The sequence below is a fragment of the Dioscorea cayenensis genome, chromosome 15 (assembly GCF_009730915.1).
Source record: "Dioscorea cayenensis subsp. rotundata cultivar TDr96_F1 chromosome 15, TDr96_F1_v2_PseudoChromosome.rev07_lg8_w22 25.fasta, whole genome shotgun sequence".
Lineage (NCBI taxonomy): Eukaryota > Viridiplantae > Streptophyta > Magnoliopsida > Dioscoreales > Dioscoreaceae > Dioscorea > Dioscorea cayenensis.
Window position 1 is genome coordinate 5,657,576 of NC_052485.1, and position 5,556 is coordinate 5,663,131.

At 30.1% G+C, this 5,556-nt stretch overlaps 1 pseudogene; it reads left to right on the top strand.

Moving 5' to 3' along the window:
• The first annotated feature begins 239 nt into the window (after positions 1–239).
• Positions 240–2,045, top strand: LOC120277034 (annotated as a pseudogene).
• Positions 2,046–5,556: the final 3,511 nt, after the last annotated feature.

A 5,556-nucleotide genomic window follows, 5' to 3' on the forward strand; every position in this document is an offset into this window, starting at 1 on the left:
TTGCACTATTTGGTGATCTATTGTAGCAATAGTACAAGTATAATTGCATGAAAAGCAAAAATACACTTTTCAACATAAATATATATATATATATATGTATTAACTCACATCATCAACTAAAATAGTAGTTAGATCAATGTCACTAGTTTAGTGAAAGCCATTGATGCATGATTCTTACTAAAGTGCCACCACCTCATTCCAAGCATTTCCATTGCTTCAAATCAAAGGCTTCACACTAGAAAGCTTTTCACACCACCACCTTTTCCTCTCCAACTCCCTCCTCACCAAGTCTCCCTTCTCCAACCATCTTCTCCATTCTCCATTCATGGCTCTTCCTATTCTCTTCCTCCTAAACCTCTCTTTCCTCTTACTCCTCTCCCTCTTCTTCCTCTCTTCCATCCACTTCTTCCCAGCCAATGGCTGCCATGACTTCCTCTCTACTTCAAGATGCCCAATCAACAACAACCATGCCCCATGTGTTCCTCAAGGCTACATAGACTACCTTTACTTCTTCTGTTCTCTTTCCAAGCTTCTCCATCCTTATCTTGTCTATCTCCTTCTCTTTCTCTGGCTTCTTGTTCTCTTCTACATCCTTGGCACCACTGCTTCTCTCTACTTTTGTTCATCTCTTGAAGGCCTTTCTAAACTCCTGAGACTATCACCAACCATTGCAGGAGTTACTCTCTTGTCTCTTGGTAATGGAGCCAGTGATGTGTTTGCTAGCATTGTCTCATTCTCTGGCTCTGGAGCTGAAGAAGTGGGACTCAGCAGTGTCATTGGTGGTGCATTCTTTGTCTCCTCTGTTGTTGTTGGAGTCATTAGCATCACCATGAACTCCAAAAATCATCACTCAGTCTTCATCGAAAAACCCGGCTTTTTCCGTAACATTTCCTTCCTCATAATTGCTTCACTGTCTCTTGTTTTGATCATTTTCATTGGACAAATCAATGTTTGGAGCTCCCTCTGTTTTGCTTCTGTCTATATTGTTTATGTCTTTGTTGTGTCCACTGCTCATTGCTGTAAACCTAGCAAGCCTCAAGAACAAGACTTGATAGAACCTTTCATTAATAACACAGATGAAGAACAACAAGAAGAAGAAGAAGAAGAAGATGGAGCTCACTCTTCTTCTTCTTCTTCTTCTTCTTCATGTGATAATCACAAAATGAACAAGATTTTGTATATTTTGGAGTTGCCATTATACCTGCCAAGAAGACTAACAATCCCAGATGTTTCAGAAGAGAGGTGGTCAAAGCCAATGGCAATAGCAACAGTGTTCTTCTCACCATTACTGATTGCAGCACTGTATGACAGTGAGGAAAGACTAACACTGATGACTGTTGGTGCTCTGGTTGGTATAGTGCTTGGAATCACAGTAGTAGAAACAACAGAGAGTTCAAGGCCTCCAAACAAGTACTTGTTACTGTGGCTTTGTGGAGAGTTCCTGATGAGTGTGATTTGGACTTACATGACATCAAGAGAGCTTGTTTCACTGTTGGTTTCAGTAGGGTATATTCTTGGAGTAAATCCATCAATGCTTGGAGTTACAGTGCTGGCATGGGGGAACTCAGCAGGGGATTTGATGGCCAATGTTGCATTAGCATTGAATGGAGGAGAAGATGGAGTTCAGGTTGCAATAAGTGGGTGTTATGCAGGGCCAGTGTTCAATGTTTTGGTTGGTTTGGGAGTGTCTTTTTTGTTCTCATGCATTGCTGTTTATCCTGCATCATTTGAGGTGCCAAAGAGCTCATCCTTTGCTTGAGACTTTGGCTTTTTTAATTGGAGGTTTGCTTTGGGCTTTGGTGATGTTGCCAAGGAGAGGAATGAAGTTGGATAGGGTTTTAGGGGTTGGGCTTTTAGCTATTTACTTGTGTTTTCTTTGTGTTAAGGTTTCTGTGACCATTGGGTTGGTTTAGAGAGTGTGGTAATATTTCTTGTTGGTAATTGTTGATTAATTAGCAATAAGGGGAATTTAATTAAAATAGGGGAGTGGTTGTTTGTTTTTCTTATTTTATTTTTTATTTTGCTTAATGAAATGTTTTAAGAAAGAAGCCGGTTTCAATCAAATCAAATCGAATGGTAGGTAAATTGTCATTAATTTGTCTGAGCAAAATAATGATTTTAACAGCATTGTTTAGGTGAAAGAGGTGATTGAATTTTTATTTTATTTTAGAGTGCATCGGTAATCTTATAATGATATGTGATGTGTGAGTTTAATACGTATGTTTGGTCCAAACAAATAATTATTTTGCTTATTTTTGTGTTTTCTTAACTATCGAGTTATTTATATGCAACAAATATTGTTTTATGAGTTTTGTGATTTTTATAGAGTGAATTAATGACATAAATTATGATTTATTTATTTCAATTTGGAGGGAGAAAATTTAAATGATTTTTTAAAAATGATTTAAATTTTATGATTTTTGATAGACTTTTGCTGATTCATCTTTATTATCAAAGTCTGTTTACACATGGATTGATAAGAGATTAAAGCAATAGAGACAGTATATTTCTATAATTAAAGTCTTTTAAGTTTATATAATGGGCAAAATTTTAGATGATAATTATTATTTAGTAATTTTATTAAAATATACGATTTTTTATTCATCATAAATTCATGAAAACTCATGACAAATATTAATTTTCATTATTTTCTACAATCTAAAGTATATTGATTTTATTATTGTGAAAATTAACAAAAATAGATTGAAAATAAACTAAATGGTTCATTAAAGAAAAGGTTAATAACTATTTTAGAGGCTTTTAATGTCAATGAAAATATCCAAAAGGTTTTTTATAATTTATTTTACCAATATTTGTGCATAAACAAATTATAAATTAATAAATTATTCCTTCCTTATATTATTATTATTATTATTATTATTATTATTATTATTATTATTATTATTATTTCGGCTTACAAGATAGATTGGGCCGAGTTAGTGGTATTATTAAACTAAAACATCATTAGTTAATTTGAAGAAATATAAATGGTCTTTGATTGTTAACTGTAGAAGATCTTTCATTATGGCTTTAAAAATTTAATAACTTATTCTTTAGAATCAAAATTTTATTCAAACTTTATTAAATGGTTCATCAAATGCTATGTTTTGGGAAACTATTTGTTATTATTTTAGATTTTATAAAAATTAACAATAAAAATTAGAGTATAATAGATGTCTAGTTTTTTTTAGTATAGAGTCCTTTACACAAGATGTTTATTTTAGGGAGAACTCGAGATGAACCCTAAAATCCACGTAAAATAAAGGCACAAGTGCTTATTGAGTTTGCTCCATACATGTACATATTCCTGACACGTACTTATCGTATTTTACAAAAAAAATAATATAGAGTATAAAATAATAATTGAATTATCTATTTTATTATGAAATTTATTTTATTATAGTACCAGAGATTTTAAATCGACAAATCTTGATCTCGGATTGTCAAAGTTCAAATCTTCCAAATAATAACGTTGAATCAAAAATATTTTTTTTATTTTCTAGATGCAAAAGCTTCTTCTTTAATAACTCCTTAAAATATAAAATTATTTAATATGATGAATAAAAAAATTAATATTTTAATAAAGTGGTGTTGTCCATCTAAACATTCCACTGCCCAATAAGTCTAACATATTATACCAAAGTTGATTGTTATACGTAATGCCACTACTGATAATTAATCTATATTATCACTAATAAACATTATTATCACAATTAATCTAATAAAATAAGCCTCTTTTAAAACTTACATTCATACACACACATATATACTCTTTAGTAGAAGGCGAATAATAATTACATATTATTATTTAATGTTAAATATAAAGTAAATAAAATGAAGGAAGGTAGTACAACAAACCAACAAATAGGACAGTATTGATACACTAAAATTAGATCCTGATAAGAGAAGAAATTGGAATAAGCAAAACTAATGGAAAAAAAAAAAACATGACATTAAAATGAACCCCGGTTCATTATAGAAGATGAGCTAATATCCTGCAATGGTCGTGCTAGCTCCTAACTCGGATATCCTCTCTACATGATTGCATGGATCAATGTGATGGTGTCCAAGAACTCAAAACTGCACTTTGTTATTGTAGTTGAGTTTTTTAATATTATTTTTTTAATTTCAAAAACTGTATTAATTTTCGACAAAAATATATAAATGATTTTAATGGTAACAAAAGTGGTTAACGGCACAAAAAATAAATCTCTCGTGCTGTGTGAAGTGATGAGGGTTCGAATTCTCGTTAGAAGAATTAACTCACGGGTGATATTGCAACCTACATTCATACGTCATAGAGACAGGTGTTTATCGCCCTTTTAATATATATATATATATATAATGAAAAATTCATGCATCCTTTTCTAGCCATATAATAATTCATAATTAATATTATATGTAAAATATACTGATGGTAAAATGATTCAAAGTGAGAACTTTATTAAGGCATAAGATGTCACTTTTGTTTTTGGGATTCCTTAGCACTAGACATTCTTGTACATCTTTCAACAGATAGACACTTTCCACTTTCGATTTTTGTTATTCTTCCACTTGTTTAAGATGATATATTCTTATGCTACATTATCCTCGCTCCTTTTCCTTAGCACACGTGTAGCTCATAATAATAATAATAATAATAATAATAATAATAATAATAATAATAAAGTGTTGTGTAAAAAGAGTTTTTACCATATATATATTTATAAATTAAATAGATTGAATAATTTGATAATGAGGTTGCATAAAATTGTTTGTAACGAGTGTATATATATATGCATATTATGAAAAAAAATATACAATAATTATAATATATATTTTCCAAAAGCAACCTATTTTATTTTATTTATTTACGAAATAAAATTAAATAAATAAATAAATAGAAAAACAAGGTGGCAAGTGCCCCACATAGAAACGGTGGTCCGTCATCTGGATAAAGCCACGTGCCATTTAGCCTTCTTCATCCAAGGGTCCACATTATTTCTCCCATTTTAGTGATAAATAAATGGTTTATATTTTTGTGTGTGTGTATATATATATATATAGCCTGCCAATGTCTCAAATTACACATATTTCCCTTCTAATAATTGGGTTTCTTTCATGATATCTATATGGCTAAAAATACATTTACACTTTAGAATAATATAGTTGTATCTTTGAGGTTATATAAACTATATTTTTTAATTTTCGTTAGTTATTAATTATTTAACATAATTTTACAAATACTTGTTAAGTATAAATACAAAGATAATGACAAAAAAATTGTAATCATAAAATTGAGATATATAATAGTCATTTAGGACATCTTTACATATAAAAGAAAAACAAAAGTACAATGTTAATTAAATTAACATTCATTAGATTTTATTAAATTGTGATAATTTTATCCGATCATATTTTAAATGTTTTTGACTGAATTTATGGTTGAAGAAGAGTGTTCAAGTACAAAAAAATAAATAAATAAATAAATTGAAGCTGCGTTTAATAGTTGGCTTCAAGTGGCCTAACTTTCCAATCCATAGCTTTAAAAAAGTACTAATTTCTAAAATGTATAAA